General features: G+C 39.0%; 1 protein-coding gene and 59 non-coding genes across 60 annotated transcripts in view; 1 reads left to right on the top strand and 59 right to left on the bottom strand.

Moving 5' to 3' along the window:
- Positions 1-20,421, top strand: part of LOC149085827 (sodium/potassium/calcium exchanger 3-like) — a 164,455-nt gene that overhangs the window by 19,468 nt on the left and 124,566 nt on the right. The window lies entirely within an intron of this gene.
- On the bottom strand, positions 141-213 carry TRNAR-UCG (transfer RNA arginine (anticodon UCG)). The gene has a single exon. It is a non-coding gene; the product is annotated as a tRNA-Arg (tRNA).
- On the bottom strand, positions 398-470 carry TRNAR-UCG (transfer RNA arginine (anticodon UCG)). The gene has a single exon. It is a non-coding gene; the product is annotated as a tRNA-Arg (tRNA).
- On the bottom strand, positions 655-727 carry TRNAR-UCG (transfer RNA arginine (anticodon UCG)). The gene has a single exon. It is a non-coding gene; the product is annotated as a tRNA-Arg (tRNA).
- TRNAR-UCG (transfer RNA arginine (anticodon UCG)) lies at positions 1,183-1,255 on the bottom strand. The gene has a single exon. It is a non-coding gene; the product is annotated as a tRNA-Arg (tRNA).
- On the bottom strand, positions 1,454-1,526 carry TRNAR-UCG (transfer RNA arginine (anticodon UCG)). The gene has a single exon. It is a non-coding gene; the product is annotated as a tRNA-Arg (tRNA).
- TRNAR-UCG (transfer RNA arginine (anticodon UCG)) lies at positions 1,711-1,783 on the bottom strand. Its single transcript has one exon. It is a non-coding gene; the product is annotated as a tRNA-Arg (tRNA).
- Positions 2,239-2,311, bottom strand: TRNAR-UCG (transfer RNA arginine (anticodon UCG)). Its single transcript has one exon. It is a non-coding gene; the product is annotated as a tRNA-Arg (tRNA).
- TRNAR-UCG (transfer RNA arginine (anticodon UCG)) lies at positions 2,496-2,568 on the bottom strand. Its single transcript has one exon. It is a non-coding gene; the product is annotated as a tRNA-Arg (tRNA).
- On the bottom strand, positions 3,024-3,096 carry TRNAR-UCG (transfer RNA arginine (anticodon UCG)). Its single transcript has one exon. It is a non-coding gene; the product is annotated as a tRNA-Arg (tRNA).
- On the bottom strand, positions 3,291-3,363 carry TRNAR-UCG (transfer RNA arginine (anticodon UCG)). Its single transcript has one exon. It is a non-coding gene; the product is annotated as a tRNA-Arg (tRNA).
- TRNAR-UCG (transfer RNA arginine (anticodon UCG)) lies at positions 4,076-4,148 on the bottom strand. Its single transcript has one exon. It is a non-coding gene; the product is annotated as a tRNA-Arg (tRNA).
- On the bottom strand, positions 4,333-4,405 carry TRNAR-UCG (transfer RNA arginine (anticodon UCG)). The gene has a single exon. It is a non-coding gene; the product is annotated as a tRNA-Arg (tRNA).
- TRNAR-UCG (transfer RNA arginine (anticodon UCG)) lies at positions 4,590-4,662 on the bottom strand. The gene has a single exon. It is a non-coding gene; the product is annotated as a tRNA-Arg (tRNA).
- On the bottom strand, positions 4,847-4,919 carry TRNAR-UCG (transfer RNA arginine (anticodon UCG)). Its single transcript has one exon. It is a non-coding gene; the product is annotated as a tRNA-Arg (tRNA).
- Positions 5,364-5,436, bottom strand: TRNAR-UCG (transfer RNA arginine (anticodon UCG)). Its single transcript has one exon. It is a non-coding gene; the product is annotated as a tRNA-Arg (tRNA).
- On the bottom strand, positions 5,635-5,707 carry TRNAR-UCG (transfer RNA arginine (anticodon UCG)). Its single transcript has one exon. It is a non-coding gene; the product is annotated as a tRNA-Arg (tRNA).
- Positions 5,892-5,964, bottom strand: TRNAR-UCG (transfer RNA arginine (anticodon UCG)). The gene has a single exon. It is a non-coding gene; the product is annotated as a tRNA-Arg (tRNA).
- TRNAR-UCG (transfer RNA arginine (anticodon UCG)) lies at positions 6,149-6,221 on the bottom strand. The gene has a single exon. It is a non-coding gene; the product is annotated as a tRNA-Arg (tRNA).
- Positions 6,406-6,478, bottom strand: TRNAR-UCG (transfer RNA arginine (anticodon UCG)). The gene has a single exon. It is a non-coding gene; the product is annotated as a tRNA-Arg (tRNA).
- On the bottom strand, positions 6,934-7,006 carry TRNAR-UCG (transfer RNA arginine (anticodon UCG)). The gene has a single exon. It is a non-coding gene; the product is annotated as a tRNA-Arg (tRNA).
- On the bottom strand, positions 7,202-7,274 carry TRNAR-UCG (transfer RNA arginine (anticodon UCG)). Its single transcript has one exon. It is a non-coding gene; the product is annotated as a tRNA-Arg (tRNA).
- On the bottom strand, positions 7,462-7,534 carry TRNAR-UCG (transfer RNA arginine (anticodon UCG)). Its single transcript has one exon. It is a non-coding gene; the product is annotated as a tRNA-Arg (tRNA).
- Positions 7,722-7,794, bottom strand: TRNAR-UCG (transfer RNA arginine (anticodon UCG)). Its single transcript has one exon. It is a non-coding gene; the product is annotated as a tRNA-Arg (tRNA).
- Positions 7,979-8,051, bottom strand: TRNAR-UCG (transfer RNA arginine (anticodon UCG)). The gene has a single exon. It is a non-coding gene; the product is annotated as a tRNA-Arg (tRNA).
- TRNAR-UCG (transfer RNA arginine (anticodon UCG)) lies at positions 8,236-8,308 on the bottom strand. The gene has a single exon. It is a non-coding gene; the product is annotated as a tRNA-Arg (tRNA).
- Positions 8,764-8,836, bottom strand: TRNAR-UCG (transfer RNA arginine (anticodon UCG)). The gene has a single exon. It is a non-coding gene; the product is annotated as a tRNA-Arg (tRNA).
- TRNAR-UCG (transfer RNA arginine (anticodon UCG)) lies at positions 9,035-9,107 on the bottom strand. The gene has a single exon. It is a non-coding gene; the product is annotated as a tRNA-Arg (tRNA).
- TRNAR-UCG (transfer RNA arginine (anticodon UCG)) lies at positions 9,292-9,364 on the bottom strand. The gene has a single exon. It is a non-coding gene; the product is annotated as a tRNA-Arg (tRNA).
- Positions 9,820-9,892, bottom strand: TRNAR-UCG (transfer RNA arginine (anticodon UCG)). Its single transcript has one exon. It is a non-coding gene; the product is annotated as a tRNA-Arg (tRNA).
- Positions 10,077-10,149, bottom strand: TRNAR-UCG (transfer RNA arginine (anticodon UCG)). The gene has a single exon. It is a non-coding gene; the product is annotated as a tRNA-Arg (tRNA).
- TRNAR-UCG (transfer RNA arginine (anticodon UCG)) lies at positions 10,605-10,677 on the bottom strand. Its single transcript has one exon. It is a non-coding gene; the product is annotated as a tRNA-Arg (tRNA).
- Positions 10,872-10,944, bottom strand: TRNAR-UCG (transfer RNA arginine (anticodon UCG)). Its single transcript has one exon. It is a non-coding gene; the product is annotated as a tRNA-Arg (tRNA).
- Positions 11,657-11,729, bottom strand: TRNAR-UCG (transfer RNA arginine (anticodon UCG)). Its single transcript has one exon. It is a non-coding gene; the product is annotated as a tRNA-Arg (tRNA).
- On the bottom strand, positions 11,914-11,986 carry TRNAR-UCG (transfer RNA arginine (anticodon UCG)). The gene has a single exon. It is a non-coding gene; the product is annotated as a tRNA-Arg (tRNA).
- TRNAR-UCG (transfer RNA arginine (anticodon UCG)) lies at positions 12,171-12,243 on the bottom strand. Its single transcript has one exon. It is a non-coding gene; the product is annotated as a tRNA-Arg (tRNA).
- Positions 12,428-12,500, bottom strand: TRNAR-UCG (transfer RNA arginine (anticodon UCG)). Its single transcript has one exon. It is a non-coding gene; the product is annotated as a tRNA-Arg (tRNA).
- On the bottom strand, positions 12,945-13,017 carry TRNAR-UCG (transfer RNA arginine (anticodon UCG)). Its single transcript has one exon. It is a non-coding gene; the product is annotated as a tRNA-Arg (tRNA).
- TRNAR-UCG (transfer RNA arginine (anticodon UCG)) lies at positions 13,216-13,288 on the bottom strand. The gene has a single exon. It is a non-coding gene; the product is annotated as a tRNA-Arg (tRNA).
- Positions 13,473-13,545, bottom strand: TRNAR-UCG (transfer RNA arginine (anticodon UCG)). Its single transcript has one exon. It is a non-coding gene; the product is annotated as a tRNA-Arg (tRNA).
- TRNAR-UCG (transfer RNA arginine (anticodon UCG)) lies at positions 13,730-13,802 on the bottom strand. Its single transcript has one exon. It is a non-coding gene; the product is annotated as a tRNA-Arg (tRNA).
- Positions 13,987-14,059, bottom strand: TRNAR-UCG (transfer RNA arginine (anticodon UCG)). The gene has a single exon. It is a non-coding gene; the product is annotated as a tRNA-Arg (tRNA).
- TRNAR-UCG (transfer RNA arginine (anticodon UCG)) lies at positions 14,515-14,587 on the bottom strand. Its single transcript has one exon. It is a non-coding gene; the product is annotated as a tRNA-Arg (tRNA).
- On the bottom strand, positions 14,783-14,855 carry TRNAR-UCG (transfer RNA arginine (anticodon UCG)). The gene has a single exon. It is a non-coding gene; the product is annotated as a tRNA-Arg (tRNA).
- On the bottom strand, positions 15,043-15,115 carry TRNAR-UCG (transfer RNA arginine (anticodon UCG)). The gene has a single exon. It is a non-coding gene; the product is annotated as a tRNA-Arg (tRNA).
- Positions 15,303-15,375, bottom strand: TRNAR-UCG (transfer RNA arginine (anticodon UCG)). Its single transcript has one exon. It is a non-coding gene; the product is annotated as a tRNA-Arg (tRNA).
- On the bottom strand, positions 15,560-15,632 carry TRNAR-UCG (transfer RNA arginine (anticodon UCG)). The gene has a single exon. It is a non-coding gene; the product is annotated as a tRNA-Arg (tRNA).
- TRNAR-UCG (transfer RNA arginine (anticodon UCG)) lies at positions 15,817-15,889 on the bottom strand. Its single transcript has one exon. It is a non-coding gene; the product is annotated as a tRNA-Arg (tRNA).
- TRNAR-UCG (transfer RNA arginine (anticodon UCG)) lies at positions 16,345-16,417 on the bottom strand. The gene has a single exon. It is a non-coding gene; the product is annotated as a tRNA-Arg (tRNA).
- TRNAR-UCG (transfer RNA arginine (anticodon UCG)) lies at positions 16,616-16,688 on the bottom strand. The gene has a single exon. It is a non-coding gene; the product is annotated as a tRNA-Arg (tRNA).
- TRNAR-UCG (transfer RNA arginine (anticodon UCG)) lies at positions 16,873-16,945 on the bottom strand. Its single transcript has one exon. It is a non-coding gene; the product is annotated as a tRNA-Arg (tRNA).
- Positions 17,401-17,473, bottom strand: TRNAR-UCG (transfer RNA arginine (anticodon UCG)). The gene has a single exon. It is a non-coding gene; the product is annotated as a tRNA-Arg (tRNA).
- TRNAR-UCG (transfer RNA arginine (anticodon UCG)) lies at positions 17,658-17,730 on the bottom strand. The gene has a single exon. It is a non-coding gene; the product is annotated as a tRNA-Arg (tRNA).
- On the bottom strand, positions 18,186-18,258 carry TRNAR-UCG (transfer RNA arginine (anticodon UCG)). The gene has a single exon. It is a non-coding gene; the product is annotated as a tRNA-Arg (tRNA).
- TRNAR-UCG (transfer RNA arginine (anticodon UCG)) lies at positions 18,454-18,526 on the bottom strand. Its single transcript has one exon. It is a non-coding gene; the product is annotated as a tRNA-Arg (tRNA).
- Positions 18,711-18,802, bottom strand: TRNAR-UCG (transfer RNA arginine (anticodon UCG)). The gene is given in 2 exon segments: positions 18,711-18,746; positions 18,766-18,802. It is a non-coding gene; the product is annotated as a tRNA-Arg (tRNA).
- TRNAR-UCG (transfer RNA arginine (anticodon UCG)) lies at positions 19,260-19,332 on the bottom strand. The gene has a single exon. It is a non-coding gene; the product is annotated as a tRNA-Arg (tRNA).
- Positions 19,517-19,589, bottom strand: TRNAR-UCG (transfer RNA arginine (anticodon UCG)). Its single transcript has one exon. It is a non-coding gene; the product is annotated as a tRNA-Arg (tRNA).
- Positions 19,774-19,846, bottom strand: TRNAR-UCG (transfer RNA arginine (anticodon UCG)). Its single transcript has one exon. It is a non-coding gene; the product is annotated as a tRNA-Arg (tRNA).
- On the bottom strand, positions 20,302-20,374 carry TRNAR-UCG (transfer RNA arginine (anticodon UCG)). Its single transcript has one exon. It is a non-coding gene; the product is annotated as a tRNA-Arg (tRNA).

Below are 20,421 nucleotides of genomic sequence, written 5' to 3'. Positions count from 1 at the left end.
CTGTATTAACAGAATTCTTTCTCTATAGTTCCTGAGTGATGCTCTCTCTATGACGGTGTTTCATATCCTTCATTAGTAAACGTAAGAATTAAGAAAACAAAATTAGCAAAATGAAATTCACTGTTTTATTATATATATTCCGTCCACGACAGGACTCGAACCTGCAATCTTCTGATTCGAAGTCAGACGCCTTATCCATTAGGCCACGTGGACACGTTTAACATCTGATTCCTAATTAGTGATAAATCCGAGCTCGCACGCTGGATTCAGTGAATTTTTTCTCTATAATTCCTGAGTCATACTTTATGTCAGGTGTTGCATGGCCTTCTTAAGAAAACGTTGAAATTGAGAAAACGAGATTAACGAAACGAGCGTTACTTTCTTAATACATATATTCCGTCCACGACAGGACTCGAACCTGCAATCTTCTGATTCGAAGTCAGACACCTTATCCATTAGGCTACGTGGACACGTTCAACATCTGATTCCTAATTAGTGATAAATCCGAGCTCGGACGCTGGATTCGGTGAATTTTTTCTCTATAATTCCTGTGTTATACTTTATGTCAGGTGTTGCATGGCCTTCTTAAGAAAACGTTAAAATTGAGAAAACGAGATTAACGAAACTAGCGTTACTTTTTTAAAGCATATATTCCGTCCACGACAGGACTCGAACCAGCAATCTTCTGATTCGAAGTCAGACGCCTCATCCATTAGGCCACGTGGACACGTTCAACATCTGATTCCTAACTAGTGATAAATGCGAGCTCGAATGCTGTATTAATAGAATTCTTTCTCTATAGTTCCTAAGTGATGCTCTCTCTATGACGGTGTTTCATATCCTTCATTAGTAAACGTAAGAATTAAGAAAACAAAATTAGCAAAATGAAATTCACTGTTTCATTATATATATTACGTCCACGACAGTACTCGAACCTGCCAACTTTTAATTCAAAGTCAGACGCCTTATCCATTAAGCCGCGGGGACACCCACAAAACACATTCAACATCTGATTCCTAATTAGTAATAAATCCGACCTCGACCGCTGGATTCTGAGAATTATTTCTCTATAATTCCTGAGTCATACTTTATGTAAGATGCTGCATGGCCTTCTTAAGAAAACGTTAAAATTGAGGAAACGAGATTAACGAAACGAGCGTTACTTTTTTAATACATATATTCCGTCCACGACAGGACTCGAACCTGCAATCTTCTGATTCGAAGTCAGACGCCTCATCCATTAGGCCACGTGGACACGTTCAACATGCGTTCAACATCTGATTCCTAATTAGTGATAAATGCGAGCTCGAATGCTGTATTAACAGAATTCTTTCTCTATAGTTCCTGAGTGATGCTCTCTCTATGACGGTGTTTCATATCCTTCATTAGTAAACGTAAGAATTAAGAAAACAAAATTAGCAAAATGAAATTCACTGTTTTATTATATATATTACGTCCACGACAGGACTCGAACCTGCAATCTTCTGATTCGAAGTCAGACGCCTTATCCATTAGGCCACGTGGACACGTTCAACATCTGATTCCTAATTAGTGATAAATCCGAGCTCGGACGCTGGATTCAGTGAATTTTTTCTCTATAATTCCTGAGTCATACTTCATGTCAGGTGTTGCATGGCCTTCTTAAGAAAACGTTAAAATTGAGAAAACGAGATTAACGAAACGACCGTTACTTTCTTAATACATATATTCCGTCCACGACAGGACTCGAACCTGCGATCTTCTGATTCGAAGTCAGACGCCTTATCCATTAGGCCACGTGGACACGTTCAACATCTGATTCCTAACTAGTGATAAATGCGAGCTCGAATGCTGTATTAATAGAATTCTTTCTCTATAGTTCCTAAGTTATGCTCTCTCTATGACGGTGTTTCATATCCTTCCTTAGTAAACGTAAGAATTAAGAAAACAAAATTAGCAAAATGAAATTCACTGTTTTATTATATATATTACGTCCACGAGAGTACTCGAACCTGCCAACTTTTAATTCAAAGTCAGACGCCTTATCCGTTAAGCCGCGGGGACACCCACGAAACACATTCAACATCTGATTCCTAATTAGTAATAAATCCGACCTCGACCCCTGGATTCTGAGAATTATTTCTCTATAATTCCTGAGTCATACTTTATGTAAGATGCTGCATGGCCTTCTTAAGAAAACGTTAAAATTGAGAAAACGAGATTAACGAAACGCGCGTTACTTTTTTAATACATATATTCCGTCCACGACAGGACTCGAACCTGCAATCTTCTGATTCGAAGTCGGACGCCTTATCCATTAGGCCACGTGGACACGTTCAACATCTGATTCCTAATTAGTGATAAATCCGAGCTCGGACGCTGGATTCAGTGAATTTTTTCTCTATAATTCCTGAGTCATACTTTATGTCAGGTGTTGCATGGCCTTCTTAAGAAAACGTTGAAATTGAGAAAACGAGATTAACGAAACGAGCGTTACTTTCTTAATACATATATTCCGTCCACGACAGGACTCGAACCTGCGATCTTCTGATTCGAAGTCAGACGCCTTATCCATTAGGCCACGTGGACACGTTCAACATCTGATTCCTAACTAGTGATAAATGCGAGCTCGAATGCTGTATTAATAGAATTCTTTCTCTATAGTTCCTAAGTGATGCTCTCTCTATGACGGTGTTTCATATCCTTCCTTAGTAAACGTAAAAATTAAGAAAACAAAATTAGCAAAATGAAATTCACTGTTTTATTATATATATTACGTCCACGAGAGTACTCGAACCTGCCAACTTTTAATTCAAAGTCAGACGCCTTATCCGTTAAGCCGCGGGGACACCCACGAAACACATTCAACATCTGATTCCTAATTAGTAATAAATCCGACCTCGACCCCTGGATTCTGAGAATTATTTCTCTATAATTCCTGAGTCATACTTTATGTAAGATGCTGCATGGCCTTCTTAAGAAAACGTTAAAATTGAGAAAACGAGATTAACGAAACGCGCGTTACTTTTTTAATACATATATTCCGTCCACGACAGGACTCGAACCTGCAATCTTCTGATTCGAAGTCAGACGCCTTATCCATTAGGCCACGTGGACACGTTCAACATTCGTTCAACATCTGATTCCTAATTAGTGATAAATCCGAGCTCGAACGGTGGATTCTGAGAATTATTTTCTATAATTCCTGAGTCATTCTTTATGTAAGGTGTTGCATGGCCTTCTTAAGAAAACGTTGAAATTGAGAAAACGAGATTAACGAAACGAGCGTTACTTTCTTAATACATATATTCCGTCCACGACAGGACTCGAACCTGCAATCTTCTGATTCGAAGTCAGACGCCTTATCCATTAGGCCACGTGGACACGTTCAACATCTGATTCCTAATTAGTGATAAATCCGAGCTCGGACGCTGGATTCAGTGAATTTTTTCGCTATAATTCCTGAGTCAGACTTTATGTCAGGTGTTGCATGGCCTTCTTAAGAAAACGTTGAAATTGAGAAAACGAGATTAACGAAACGAGCGTTACTTTCTTAATACATATATTCCGTCCACGACAGGACTCGAACCTGCAATCTTCTGATTCGAAGTCAGACGCCTCATCCATTAGGCCACGGACACACGTTCAACATCTGATTCCTAACTAGTGATAAATGCGAGCTCGAATGCTGTATTAATAGAATTCTTTCTCCATAGTTCCTAAGTGATGCTCTCTCTATGACGGTGTTTCATATCCTTCATTAGTAAACGTAAGAATTAAGAAAACAAAATTAGCAAAATGAAATTCACTGTTTCATTATATATATTACGTCCACGACAGTACTCGAACCTGCCAACTTTTAATTCAAAGTCAGACGCCTTATCCATTAAGCCGCGGGGACACCCACAAAACACATTCAACATCTGATTCCTAATTAGTAATAAATCCGACCTCGACCGCTGGATTCTGAGAATTATTTCTCTATAATTCCTGAGTCATACTTTATGTAAGATGCTGCATGGCCTTCTTAAGAAAACGTTAAAATTGAGAAAACGAGATTAACGAAACGAGCGTTACTTTTTTAATACATATATTCCGTCCACGACAGGACTCGAACCTGCAATCTTCTGATTCGAAGTCAGACGCCTTATCCATTAGGCCACGTGGACACGTTCAACATCTGATTCCTAATTAGTGATAAATCCGAGCTCGGACGCTGGATTCAGTGAATTTTTTCTCTATAATTCCAGAGTCAGACTTTATGTCAGGTGTTGCATGGCCTTCTTAAGAAAACGTTGAAATTGAGAAAACGAGATTAACGAAACGAGCGTTACTTTCTTAATACATATATTCCATCCACGACAGGACTCGAACCTGCGATCTTCTGATTCGAAGTCAGACGCCTTATCCATTAGGCCACGTGGACACGTTCAACATCTGATTCCTTATTAGTGATAAATCCGAGCTCGGACGCTGGATTCAGTGAATTTTTTCTCTATAATTCCTGAGTCATACTTCATGTCAGGTGTTGCATGGCCTTCTTAAGAAAACGTTAAAATTGAGAAAACGAGATTAACGAAACGACCGTTACTTTCTTAATACATATATTCCGTCCACGACAGGACTCGAACCTGCAATCTTCTGATTCGAAGTCAGACGCCTTATCCATTAGGCCACGTGGACACGTTTAACATCTGATTCCTAATTAGTGATAAATCCGAGCTCGCACGCTGGATTCAGTGAATTTTTTCTCTATAATTCCTGAGTCATACTTTATGTCAGGTGTTGCATGGCCTTCTTAAGAAAACGTTGAAATTGAGAAAACGAGATTAACGAAACGAGCGTTACTTTCTTAATACATATATTCCGTCCACGACAGGACTCGAACCTGCAATCTTCTGATTCGAAGTCAGACACCTTATCCATTAGGCTACGTGGACACGTTCAACATCTGATTCCTAATTAGTGATAAATCCGAGCTCGGACGCTGGATTCGGTGAATTTTTTCTCTATAATTCCTGTGTTATACTTTATGTCAGGTGTTGCATGGCCTTCTTAAGAAAACGTTAAAATTGAGAAAACGAGATTAACGAAACTAGCGTTACTTTTTTAAAACATATATTCCGTCCACGACAGGACTCGAACCAGCAATTTTCTGATTCGAAGTCAGACGCCTCATCCATTAGGCCACGTGGACACGTTCAACATCTGATTCCTAACTAGTGATAAATGCGAGCTCGAATGCTGTATTAATAGAATTCTTTCTCTATAGTTCCTAAGTGATGCTCTCTCTATGACGGTGTTTCATATCCTTCATTAGTAAACGTAAGAATTAAGAAAACAAAATTAGCAAAATGAAATTCACTGTTTCATTATATATATTACGTCCACGACAGAACTCGAACCTGCAATCTTCTGATTCGAAGTCAGACGCCTTATCCATTAGGCCACGTGGACACGTTCAACATGCGTTCAACATCTGATTCCTAATTAGTGATAAATGCGAGCTCGAATGCTGTATTAACAGAATTCTTTCTCTATAGTTCCTGAGTGATGCTCTCTCTATGACGGTGTTTCATATCCTTCATTAGTAAACGTAAGAATTAAGAAAACAAAATTAGCAAAATGAAATTCACTGTTTTATTATATATATTACGTCCACGACAGGACACGAACCTGCAATCTTCTGATTCGAAGTCAGACGCCTTACCCATTAGGCCACGTGGACACGTTCAACATCTGATTCCTAATTAGTGATAAATCCGAGCTCGGACGCTGGATTCAGTGAATTTTTTCTCTATAATTGCTGAGTCATACTTCGTGTCAGGTGTTGCATGGCCTTCTTAAGAAAACGTTAAAATTGAGAAAACGAGATTAACGAAACGACCGTTACTTTCTTAATACATATATTCCGTCCACGACAGGACTCGAACCTGCAATCTTCTGATTCGAAGTCAGACGCCTTATCCATTAGGCCACGTGGACACGTTTAACATCTGATTCCTAATTAGTGATAAATCCGAGCTCGCACGCTGGATTCAGTGAATTTTTTCTCTATAATTCCTGAGTCATACTTTATGTCAGGTGTTGCATGGCCTTCTTAAGAAAACGTTGAAATTGAGAAAACGAGATTAACGAAACGAGCGTTACTTTCTTAATACATATATTCCGTCCACGACAGGACTCGAACCTGCAATCTTCTGATTCGAAGTCAGACACCTTATCCATTAGGCTACGTGGACACGTTCAACATCTGATTCCTAATTAGTGATAAATCCGAGCTCGGACGCTGGATTCGGTGAATTTTTTCTCTATAATTCCTGTGTTATACTTTATGTCAGGTGTTGCATGGCCTTCTTAAGAAAACGTTAAAATTGAGAAAACGAGATTAACGAAACTAGCGTTACTTTTTTAAAACATATATTCCGTCCACGACAGGACTCGAACCAGCAATCTTCTGATTCGAAGTCAGACGCCTTATCCATTAGGCCACGTGGACACGTTCAACATCTGATTCCTAATTAGTGATAAATGCGAGCTCGAATGCTGTATTAACAGAATTCTTTCTCTATAGGTCCTAAGTGATGCTCTCTCTATGACGGTGTTTCATATCCTTCATTAGTAAACGTAAGAATTAAGAAAACAAAATTAGCAAAATGAAATTCACTGTTTCATTATATATATTACGTCCACGACAGTACTCGAACCTGCCAACTTTTAATTCAAAGTCAGACGCCTTATCCAGTAAGCCGCGGGGACACCCACAAAACACATTCAACATCTGATTAATAATTAGTAATAAATCCGACCTCGACCGCTGGATTCTGAGAATTATTTCTCTATAATTCCTGAGTCATACTTTATGTAAGATGCTGCATGGCCTTCTTAAGAAAACGTTAAAATTGAGAAAACGAGATTAACGAAACGAGCGTTACTTTTTTAATACATATATTCCGTCCACGACAGGACTCGAACCTGCAATCTTCTGATTCGAAGTCAGACGCCTCATCCATTAGGCCACGTGGACACGTTCAACATTCGTTCAACATCTGATTCCTAATTAGTGATAAATCCTAGCTCGAACGGTGGATTATGAGAATTATTTCTCTATAATTCCTGAGTCATACTTTATGTAAGGTGTTGCATGGCCTTCTTAAGAAAACGTTAAAATTAAGTAAACGAGATTGACGAAACGAGCTTTACTTTTTCAATATATGTATTGCGTCCACGACAGAACTCGAACCTGCAATCTTCTGATTCGAAGTCAGACGCCTTATCCATTAGGCCACGTGGACACGTTCAACATCTGATTCCTAATTAGTGATAAATGCGAGCTCGAATGCTGTATTAACAGAATTCTTTCTCTATAGTTCCTGAGTGATGCTCTCTCTATGACGGTGTTTCATATCCTTCATTAGTAAACGTAAGAATTAAGAAAACAAAATTAGCAAAATGAAATTCACTGTTTTATTATATATATTACGTCCACGACAGGACACGAACCTGCAATCTTCTGATTCGAAGTCAGACGCCTTATCCATTAGGCCACGTGGACACGTTCAACATCTGATTCCTAATTAGTGATAAATGCGAGCTCGAATGCTGTATTAACAGAATTCTTTCTCTATAGTTCCTGAGTGATGCTCTCTCTATGACGGTGTTTCATATCCTTCATTAGTAAACGTAAGAATTAAGAAAACAAAATTAGCAAAATGAAATTCACTGTTTTATTATATATATTCCGTCCACGACAGGACTCGAACCTGCAATCTTCTGATTCGAAGTCAGACGCCTTATCCATTAGGCCACGTGGACACGTTTAACATCTGATTCCTAATTAGTGATAAATCCGAGCTCGCACGCTGGATTCAGTGAATTTTTTCTCTATAATTCCTGAGTCATACTTTATGTCAGGTGTTGCATGGCCTTCTTAAGAAAACGTTGAAATTGAGAAAACGAGATTAACGAAACGAGCGTTACTTTCTTAATACATATATTCCGTCCACGACAGGACTCGAACCTGCAATCTTCTGATTCGAAGTCAGACACCTTATCCATTAGGCTACGTGGACACGTTCAACATCTGATTCCTAATTAGTGATAAATCCGAGCTCGGACGCTGGATTCGGTGAATTTTTTCTCTATAATTCCTGTGTTATACTTTATGTCAGGTGTTGCATGGCCTTCTTAAGAAAACGTTAAAATTGAGAAAACGAGATTAACGAAACTAGCGTTACTTTTTTAAAGCATATATTCCGTCCACGACAGGACTCGAACCAGCAATCTTCTGATTCGAAGTCAGACGCCTCATCCATTAGGCCACGTGGACACGTTCAACATCTGATTCCTAACTAGTGATAAATGCGAGCTCGAATGCTGTATTAATAGAATTCTTTCTCTATAGTTCCTAAGTGATGCTCTCTCTATGACGGTGTTTCATATCCTTCATTAGTAAACGTAAGAATTAAGAAAACAAAATTAGCAAAATGAAATTCACTGTTTCATTATATATATTACGTCCACGACAGTACTCGAACCTGCCAACTTTTAATTCAAAGTCAGACGCCTTATCCATTAAGCCGCGGGGACACCCACAAAACACATTCAACATCTGATTCCTAATTAGTAATAAATCCGACCTCGACCGCTGGATTCTGAGAATTATTTCTCTATAATTCCTGAGTCATACTTTATGTAAGATGCTGCATGGCCTTCTTAAGAAAACGTTAAAATTGAGGAAACGAGATTAACGAAACGAGCGTTACTTTTTTAATACATATATTCCGTCCACGACAGGACTCGAACCTGCAATCTTCTGATTCGAAGTCAGACGCCTCATCCATTAGGCCACGTGGACACGTTCAACATGCGTTCAACATCTGATTCCTAATTAGTGATAAATGCGAGCTCGAATGCTGTATTAACAGAATTCTTTCTCTATAGTTCCTGAGTGATGCTCTCTCTATGACGGTGTTTCATATCCTTCATTAGTAAACGTAAGAATTAAGAAAACAAAATTAGCAAAATGAAATTCACTGTTTTATTATATATATTACGTCCACGACAGGACTCGAACCTGCAATCTTCTGATTCGAAGTCAGACGCCTTATCCATTAGGCCACGTGGACACGTTCAACATCTGATTCCTAATTAGTGATAAATCCGAGCTCGGACGCTGGATTCAGTGAATTTTTTCTCTATAATTCCTGAGTCATACTTCATGTCAGGTGTTGCATGGCCTTCTTAAGAAAACGTTAAAATTGAGAAAACGAGATTAACGAAACGACCGTTACTTTCTTAATACATATATTCCGTCCACGACAGGACTCGAACCTGCGATCTTCTGATTCGAAGTCAGACGCCTTATCCATTAGGCCACGTGGACACGTTCAACATCTGATTCCTAACTAGTGATAAATGCGAGCTCGAATGCTGTATTAATAGAATTCTTTCTCTATAGTTCCTAAGTTATGCTCTCTCTATGACGGTGTTTCATATCCTTCCTTAGTAAACGTAAGAATTAAGAAAACAAAATTAGCAAAATGAAATTCACTGTTTTATTATATATATTACGTCCACGAGAGTACTCGAACCTGCCAACTTTTAATTCAAAGTCAGACGCCTTATCCGTTAAGCCGCGGGGACACCCACGAAACACATTCAACATCTGATTCCTAATTAGTAATAAATCCGACCTCGACCCCTGGATTCTGAGAATTATTTCTCTATAATTCCTGAGTCATACTTTATGTAAGATGCTGCATGGCCTTCTTAAGAAAACGTTAAAATTGAGAAAACGAGATTAACGAAACGCGCGTTACTTTTTTAATACATATATTCCGTCCACGACAGGACTCGAACCTGCAATCTTCTGATTCGAAGTCGGACGCCTTATCCATTAGGCCACGTGGACACGTTCAACATCTGATTCCTAATTAGTGATAAATCCGAGCTCGGACGCTGGATTCAGTGAATTTTTTCTCTATAATTCCTGAGTCATACTTTATGTCAGGTGTTGCATGGCCTTCTTAAGAAAACGTTGAAATTGAGAAAACGAGATTAACGAAACGAGCGTTACTTTCTTAATACATATATTCCGTCCACGACAGGACTCGAACCTGCGATCTTCTGATTCGAAGTCAGACGCCTTATCCATTAGGCCACGTGGACACGTTCAACATCTGATTCCTAACTAGTGATAAATGCGAGCTCGAATGCTGTATTAATAGAATTCTTTCTCTATAGTTCCTAAGTGATGCTCTCTCTATGACGGTGTTTCATATCCTTCCTTAGTAAACGTAAAAATTAAGAAAACAAAATTAGCAAAATGAAATTCACTGTTTTATTATATATATTACGTCCACGAGAGTACTCGAACCTGCCAACTTTTAATTCAAAGTCAGACGCCTTATCCGTTAAGCCGCGGGGACACCCACGAAACACATTCAACATCTGATTCCTAATTAGTAATAAATCCGACCTCGACCCCTGGATTCTGAGAATTATTTCTCTATAATTCCTGAGTCATACTTTATGTAAGATGCTGCATGGCCTTCTTAAGAAAACGTTAAAATTGAGAAAACGAGATTAACGAAACGCGCGTTACTTTTTTAATACATATATTCCGTCCACGACAGGACTCGAACCTGCAATCTTCTGATTCGAAGTCAGACGCCTTATCCATTAGGCCACGTGGACACGTTCAACATTCGTTCAACATCTGATTCCTAATTAGTGATAAATCCGAGCTCGAACGGTGGATTCTGAGAATTATTTTCTATAATTCCTGAGTCATTCTTTATGTAAGGTGTTGCATGGCCTTCTTAAGAAAACGTTGAAATTGAGAAAACGAGATTAACGAAACGAGCGTTACTTTCTTAATACATATATTCCGTCCACGACAGGACTCGAACCTGCAATCTTCTGATTCGAAGTCAGACGCCTTATCCATTAGGCCACGTGGACACGTTCAACATCTGATTCCTAATTAGTGATAAATCCGAGCTCGGACGCTGGATTCAGTGAATTTTTTCGCTATAATTCCTGAGTCAGACTTTATGTCAGGTGTTGCATGGCCTTCTTAAGAAAACGTTGAAATTGAGAAAACGAGATTAACGAAACGAGCGTTACTTTCTTAATACATATATTCCGTCCACGACAGGACTCGAACCTGCAATCTTCTGATTCGAAGTCAGACGCCTCATCCATTAGGCCACGGACACACGTTCAACATCTGATTCCTAACTAGTGATAAATGCGAGCTCGAATGCTGTATTAATAGAATTCTTTCTCCATAGTTCCTAAGTGATGCTCTCTCTATGACGGTGTTTCATATCCTTCATTAGTAAACGTAAGAATTAAGAAAACAAAATTAGCAAAATGAAATTCACTGTTTCATTATATATATTACGTCCACGACAGTACTCGAACCTGCCAACTTTTAATTCAAAGTCAGACGCCTTATCCATTAAGCCGCGGGGACACCCACAAAACACATTCAACATCTGATTCCTAATTAGTAATAAATCCGACCTCGACCGCTGGATTCTGAGAATTATTTCTCTATAATTCCTGAGTCATACTTTATGTAAGATGCTGCATGGCCTTCTTAAGAAAACGTTAAAATTGAGAAAACGAGATTAACGAAACGAGCGTTACTTTTTTAATACATATATTCCGTCCACGACAGGACTCGAACCTGCAATCTTCTGATTCGAAGTCAGACGCCTTATCCATTAGGCCACGTGGACACGTTCAACATCTGATTCCTAATTAGTGATAAATCCGAGCTCGGACGCTGGATTCAGTGAATTTTTTCTCTATAATTCCAGAGTCAGACTTTATGTCAGGTGTTGCATGGCCTTCTTAAGAAAACGTTGAAATTGAGAAAACGAGATTAACGAAACGAGCGTTACTTTCTTAATACATATATTCCATCCACGACAGGACTCGAACCTGCGATCTTCTGATTCGAAGTCAGACGCCTTATCCATTAGGCCACGTGGACACGTTCAACATCTGATTCCTTATTAGTGATAAATCCGAGCTCGGACGCTGGATTCAGTGAATTTTTTCTCTATAATTCCTGAGTCATACTTCATGTCAGGTGTTGCATGGCCTTCTTAAGAAAACGTTAAAATTGAGAAAACGAGATTAACGAAACGACCGTTACTTTCTTAATACATATATTCCGTCCACGACAGGACTCGAACCTGCAATCTTCTGATTCGAAGTCAGACGCCTTATCCATTAGGCCACGTGGACACGTTTAACATCTGATTCCTAATTAGTGATAAATCCGAGCTCGCACGCTGGATTCAGTGAATTTTTTCTCTATAATTCCTGAGTCATACTTTATGTCAGGTGTTGCATGGCCTTCTTAAGAAAACGTTGAAATTGAGAAAACGAGATTAACGAAACGAGCGTTACTTTCTTAATACATATATTCCGTCCACGACAGGACTCGAACCTGCAATCTTCTGATTCGAAGTCAGACACCTTATCCATTAGGCTACGTGGACACGTTCAACATCTGATTCCTAATTAGTGATAAATCCGAGCTCGGACGCTGGATTCGGTGAATTTTTTCTCTATAATTCCTGTGTTATACTTTATGTCAGGTGTTGCATGGCCTTCTTAAGAAAACGTTAAAATTGAGAAAACGAGATTAACGAAACTAGCGTTACTTTTTTAAAACATATATTCCGTCCACGACAGGACTCGAACCAGCAATTTTCTGATTCGAAGTCAGACGCCTCATCCATTAGGCCACGTGGACACGTTCAACATCTGATTCCTAACTAGTGATAAATGCGAGCTCGAATGCTGTATTAATAGAATTCTTTCTCTATAGTTCCTAAGTGATGCTCTCTCTATGACGGTGTTTCATATCCTTCATTAGTAAACGTAAGAATTAAGAAAACAAAATTAGCAAAATGAAATTCACTGTTTCATTATATATATTACGTCCACGACAGAACTCGAACCTGCAATCTTCTGATTCGAAGTCAGACGCCTTATCCATTAGGCCACGTGGACACGTTCAACATGCGTTCAACATCTGATTCCTAATTAGTGATAAATGCGAGCTCGAATGCTGTATTAACAGAATTCTTTCTCTATAGTTCCTGAGTGATGCTCTCTCTATGACGGTGTTTCATATCCTTCATTAGTAAACGTAAGAATTAAGAAAACAAAATTAGCAAAATGAAATTCACTGTTTTATTATATATATTACGTCCACGACAGGACACGAACCTGCAATCTTCTGATTCGAAGTCAGACGCCTTACCCATTAGGCCACGTGGACACGTTCAACATCTGATTCCTAATTAGTGATAAATCCGAGCTCGGACGCTGGATTCAGTGAATTTTTTCTCTATAATTGCTGAGTCATACTTCGTGTCAGGTGTTGCATGGCCTTCTTAAGAAAACGTTAAAATTGAGAAAACGAGATTAACGAAACGACCGTTACTTTCTTAATACATATATTCCGTCCACGACAGGACTCGAACCTGCAATCTTCTGATTCGAAGTCAGACGCCTTATCCATTAGGCCACGTGGACACGTTTAACATCTGATTCCTAATTAGTGATAAATCCGAGCTCGCACGCTGGATTCAGTGAATTTTTTCTCTATAATTCCTGAGTCATACTTTATGTCAGGTGTTGCATGGCCTTCTTAAGAAAACGTTGAAATTGAGAAAACGAGATTAACGAAACGAGCGTTACTTTCTTAATACATATATTCCGTCCACGACAGGACTCGAACCTGCAATCTTCTGATTCGAAGTCAGACACCTTATCCATTAGGCTACGTGGACACGTTCAACATCTGATTCCTAATTAGTGATAAATCCGAGCTCGGACGCTGGATTCGGTGAATTTTTTCTCTATAATTCCTGTGTTATACTTTATGTCAGGTGTTGCATGGCCTTCTTAAGAAAACGTTAAAATTGAGAAAACGAGATTAACGAAACTAGCGTTACTTTTTTAAAACATATATTCCGTCCACGACAGGACTCGAACCAGCAATCTTCTGATTCGAAGTCAGACGCCTTATCCATTAGGCCACGTGGACACGTTCAACATCTGATTCCTAATTAGTGATAAATGCGAGCTCGAATGCTGTATTAACAGAATTCTTTCTCTATAGGTCCTAAGTGATGCTCTCTCTATGACGGTGTTTCATATCCTTCATTAGTAAACGTAAGAATTAAGAAAACAAAATTAGCAAAATGAAATTCACTGTTTCATTATATATATTACGTCCACGACAGTACTCGAACCTGCCAACTTTTAATTCAAAGTCAGACGCCTTATCCAGTAAGCCGCGGGGACACCCACAAAACACATTCAACATCTGATTAATAATTAGTAATAAATCCGACCTCGACCGCTGGATTCTGAGAATTATTTCTCTATAATTCCTGAGTCATACTTTATGTAAGATGCTGCATGGCCTTCTTAAGAAAACGTTAAAATTGAGAAAACGAGATTAACGAAACGAGCGTTACTTTTTTAATACATATATTCCGTCCACGACAGGACTCGAACCTGCAATCTTCTGATTCGAAGTCAGACGCCTCATCCATTAGGCCACGTGGACACGTTCAACATTCGTTCAACATCTGATTCCTAATTAGTGATAAATCCTAGCTCGAACGGTGGATTATGAGAATTATTTCTCTATAATTCCTGAGTCATACTTTATGTAAGGTGTTGCATGGCCTTCTTAAGAAAACGTTAAAATTAAGTAAACGAGATTGACGAAACGAGCTTTACTTTTTCAATATATGTATTGCGTCCACGACAGAACTCGAACCTGCAATCTTCTGATTCGAAGTCAGACGCCTTATCCATTAGGCCACGTGGACACGTTCAACATCTGATTCCTAATTAGTGATAAATGCGAGCTCGAATGCTGTATTAACAGAATTCTTTCTCTATAGTTCCTGAGTGATGCTCTCTCTATGACGGTGTTTCATATCCTTCATTAGTAAACGTAAGAATTAAGAAAACAAAATTAGCAAAATGAAATTCACTGTTTTATTATATATATTACGTCCACGACAGGACACGAACCTGCAATCTTCTGATTCGAAGTCAGACGCCTTATCCATTAGGCCACGTGGACACGTTCAACATCTGATTCCTAATTAGTGATAAATGCGAGCTCGAATGCTGTATTAACAGAATTCTTTCTCTATAGTTCCTGAGTGATGCTCTCTCTATGACGGTGTTTCATATCCTTCATTAGTAAACGTAAGAATTAAGAAAACAAAATTAGCAAAATGAAATTCACTGTTTTATTATATATATTCCGTCCACGACAGGACTCGAACCTGCAATCTTCTGATTCGAAGTCAGACGCCTTATCCATTAGGCCACGTGGACACGTTTAACATCTGATTCCTAATTAGTGATAAATCCGAGCTCGCACGCTGGATTCAGTGAATTTTTTCTCTATAATTCCTGAGTCATACTTTATGTCAGGTGTTGCATGGCCTTCTTAAGAAAACGTTGAAATTGAGAAAACGAGATTAACGAAACGAGCGTTACTTTCTTAATACATATATTCCGTCCACGACAGGACTCGAACCTGCAATCTTCTGATTCGAAGTCAGACACCTTATCCATTAGGCTACGTGGACACGTTCAACATCTGATTCCTAATTAGTGATAAATCCGAGCTCGGACGCTGGATTCGGTGAATTTTTTCTCTATAATTCCTGTGTTATACTTTATGTCAGGTGTTGCATGGCCTTCTTAAGAAAACGTTAAAATTGAGAAAACGAGATTAACGAAACTAGCGTTACTTTTTTAAAGCATATATTCCGTCCACGACAGGACTCGAACCAGCAATCTTCTGATTCGAAGTCAGACGCCTCATCCATTAGGCCACGTGGACACGTTCAACATCTGATTCCTAACTAGTGATAAATGCGAGCTCGAATGCTGTATTAATAGAATTCTTTCTCTATAGTTCCTAAGTGATGCTCTCTCTATGACGGTGTTTCATATCCTTCATTAGTAAACGTAAGAATTAAGAAAACAAAATTAGCAAAATGAAATTCACTGTTTCATTATATATATTACGTCCACGACAGTACTCGAACCTGCCAACTTTTAATTCAAAGTCAGACGCCTTATCCATTAAGCCGCGGGGACACCCACAAAACACATTCAACATCTGATTCCTAATTAGTAATAAATCCGACCTCGACCGCTGGATTCTGAGAATTATTTCTCTATAATTCCTGAGTCATACTTTATGTAAGATGCTGCATGGCCTTCTTAAGAAAACGTTAAAATTGAGGAAACGAGATTAACGAAACGAGCGTTACTTTTTTAATACATATATTCCGTCCACGACAGGACTCGAACCTGCAATCTTCTGATTCGAAGTCAGACGCCTCATCCATTAGGCCACGTGGACACGTTCAACATGCGTTCAACATCTGATTCCTAATTAGTGATAAATGCGAGCTCGAATGCTGTATTAACAGAATTCTTTCTCTATAGTTCCTGAGTGATGCTCTCTCTATGACGGTGTTTCATATCCTTCATTAGTAAACGTAAGAATTAAGAAAACAAAATTAGCAAAATGAAATTCACTGTTTTATTATATATATTACGTCCACGACAGGACTCGAACCTGCAATCTTCTGATTCGAAGTCAGACGCCTTATCCATTAGGCCACGTGGACACGTTCAACATCTGATTCCTAATTAGTGATAAATCCGAGCTCGGACGCTGGATTCAGTGAATTTTTTCTCTATAATTCCTGAGTCATACTTCATGTCAGGTGTTGCATGGCCTTCTTAAGAAAACGTTAAAATTGAGAAAACGAGATTAACGAAACGACCGTTACTTTCTTAATACATATATTCCGTCCACGACAGGACTCGAACCTGCGATCTTCTGATTCGAAGTCAGACGCCTTATCCATTAGGCCACGTGGACACGTTCAACATCTGATTCCTAACTAGTGATAAATGCGAGCTCGAATGCTGTATTAATAGAATTCTTTCTCTATAGTTCCTAAGTTATGCTCTCTCTATGACGGTGTTTCATATCCTTCCTTAGTAAACGTAAGAATTAAGAAAACAAAATTAGCAAAATGAAATTCACTGTTTTATTATATATATTACGTCCACGAGAGTACTCGAACCTGCCAACTTTTAATTCAAAGTCAGACGCCTTATCCGTTAAGCCGCGGGGACACCCACGAAACAAATTCAACATCTGATTCCTAATTAGTAATAAATCCGACCTCGACCCCTGGATTCTGAGAATTATTTCTCTATAATTCCTGAGTCATACTTTATGTAAGATGCTGCATGGCCTTCTTAAGAAAACGTTAAAATTGAGAAAACGAGATTAACGAAACGCGCGTTACTTTTTTAATACATATATTCCGTCCACGACAGGACTCGAACCTGCAATCTTCTGATTCGAAGTCGGACGCCTTATCCATTAGGCCACGTGGACACGTTCAACATCTGATTCCTAATTAGTGATAAATCCGAGCTCGGACGCTGGATTCAGTGAATTTTTTCTCTATAATTCCTGAGTCATACTTTATGTCAGGTGTTGCATGGCCTTCTTAAGAAAACGTTGAAATTGAGAAAACGAGATTAACGAAACGAGCGTTACTTTCTTAATACATATATTCCGTCCACGACAGGACTCGAACCTGCGATCTTCTGATTCGAAGTCAGACGCCTTATCCATTAGGCCACGTGGACACGTTCAACATCTGATTCCTAACTAGTGATAAATGCGAGCTCGAATGCTGTATTAATAGAATTCTTTCTCTATAGTTCCTAAGTGATGCTCTCTCTATGACGGTGTTTCATATCCTTCCTTAGTAAACGTAAAAATTAAGAAAACAAAATTAGCAAAATGAAATTCACTGTTTTATTATATATATTACGTCCACGAGAGTACTCGAACCTGCCAACTTTTAATTCAAAGTCAGACGCCTTATCCGTTAAGCCGCGGGGACACCCACGAAACACATTCAACATCTGATTCCTAATTAGTAATAAATCCGACCTCGACCCCTGGATTCTGAGAATTATTTCTCTATAATTCCTGAGTCATACTTTATGTAAGATGCTGCATGGCCTTCTTAAGAAAACGTTAAAATTGAGAAAACGAGATTAACGAAACGCGCGTTACTTTTTTAATACATATATTCCGTCCACGACAGGACTCGAACCTGCAATCTTCTGATTCGAAGTCAGACGCCTTATCCATTAGGCCACGTGGACACGTTCAACATTCGTTCAACATCTGATTCCTAATTAGTGATAAATCCGAGCTCGAACGGTGGATTCTGAGAATTATTTCTCTATAATTCCTGAGTCATACTTTATGTAAGGTGTTGCATGGCCTTCTTAAGAAAACGTTAAAATTGAGAAAACGAGATTAACGAAACGACCGTTACTTTCTTAATACATATATTCCGTCCACGACAGGACTCGAACCTGCAATCTTCTGATTCGAAGTCGGACGCCTTATCCATTAGGCCACGTGGACACGTTCAACATCTGATTCCTAATTAGTGATAAATCCGAGCTCGGACGCTGGATTCAGTGAATTTTTTCTCTATAATTCCTGAGTCATACTTTATGTCAGGTGTTGCATGGCCTTCTTAAGAAAACGTTGAAATTGAGAAAACGAGATTAACGAAACGAGCGTTACTTTCTTAATACATATATTCCGTCCACGACAGGACTCGAACCTGCGATCTTCTGATTCGAAGTCAGACGCCTTATCCGAAGTCAGACGCCTTATCCATTAGGCCACGTGGACACGTTCAACATCTGATTCCTAACTAGTGATAAATGCGAGCTCGAATGCTGTATTAATAGAATTCTTTCTCTATAGTTCCTAAGTGATGCTCTCTCTATGACGGTGTTTCATATCCTTCCTTAGTAAACGTAAGAATTAAGAAAACAAAATTAGCAAAATGAAATTCACTGTTTTATTATATATATTACGTCCACGAGAGTACTCGAACCTGCCAACTTTTAATTCAAAGTCAGACGCCTTATCCGTTAAGCCGCGGGGACACCCACGAAACACATTCAACATCTGATTCCTAATTAGTAATAAATCCGACCTCGACCCCTGGATTCTGAGAATTATTTCTCTATAATTCCTGAGTCATACTTTATGTAAGATGCTGCATGGCCTTCTTAAGAAAACACGTTAAAATTGAGAAAACGAGATTAACGAAACGCGCGTTACTTTTTTAATACATATATTCCGTCCACGACAGGACTCGAACCTGCAATCTTCTGATTCGAAGTCAGACGCCTTATCCATTAGGCCACGTGGACACGTTCAACATCTGATTCCTAATTAGTGATAAATCCGAGCTCGGACGCTGGATTCAGTGAATTTTTTCTCTATAATTCCTGAGTCATACTTTATGTCAGGTGTTGCATGGCCTTCTTAAGAAAACGTTGAAATTGAGAAAACGAGATTAACGAAACGAGCGTTACTTTCTTAATACATATATTCCATCCACGACAGGACTCGAACCTGCAATCTTCTGATTCGAAGTCAGACGCCTTATCCATTAGGTTACGTGGACACGTTCAACATCTGATTCCTAATTAGTGATAAATCCGAGCTCGGACGCTGGATTCAGTGAATTTTTTCTCTATAATTCCTGAGTCATACTTTATGTCAGGTGTTGCATGGCCTTCTTAAGAAAACGTTAAAATTGAGAAAACGAGATTAACGAAACGAGCGTTACTTTTTTAATACGTATATTCCGTCCACGACAGGACTCGAACCAGCAATCTTCTGATTCGAAGTCAGACGCCTCATCCATTAGGCCACGTGGACACGTTCAACATCTGATTCCTAACTAGTGATAAATGCGAGCTCGAATGCTGTATTAATAGAATTCTTTCTCTATAGTTCCTAAGTGATGCTCTCTCTATGACGGTGTTTCATATCCTTCATTAGTAAACGTAAGAATTAAGAAAACAAAATTAGCAAAATGAAATTCACCGTTTTATTATATATATTACGTCCACGACAGTACTCGAACCTGCCAACTTTTAATTCAAAGCCAGACGCCTTATCCATTAAGCCGCGGGGACACCCACAAAACACATTCAACATCTGATTCCTAATTAGTAATAAATCCGACCTCGACCCCTGGATTCTGAGAATTATTTCTCTATAATTCCTGAGTCATACTTTATGTAAGATGCTGCATGGCCTTCTTAAGAAAACGTTAAAATTGAGAAAACGAGATTAACGAAACGAGCGTTACTTTTTTAATACATATATTCCGTCCACGACAGGACTCGAACCTGCAATCTTCTGATTCGAAGTCAGACGCCTTATCCATTAGGCCACGTGGACACGTTCAACATTCGTTCAACATCTGATTCCTAATTAGTGATAAATCC

This window comes from Pholcus phalangioides, unplaced genomic scaffold (genome assembly GCF_987345545.1).
Source record: "Pholcus phalangioides strain wild (caught in Gottingen) unplaced genomic scaffold, Ppha-v1.0 ptg000005l_1, whole genome shotgun sequence".
Taxonomy (NCBI): domain Eukaryota; kingdom Metazoa; phylum Arthropoda; class Arachnida; order Araneae; family Pholcidae; genus Pholcus; species Pholcus phalangioides.
The sequence above is the reverse complement of the archived record's forward strand: the minus strand, read 5'-3'. Positions and strand labels throughout refer to the sequence as shown.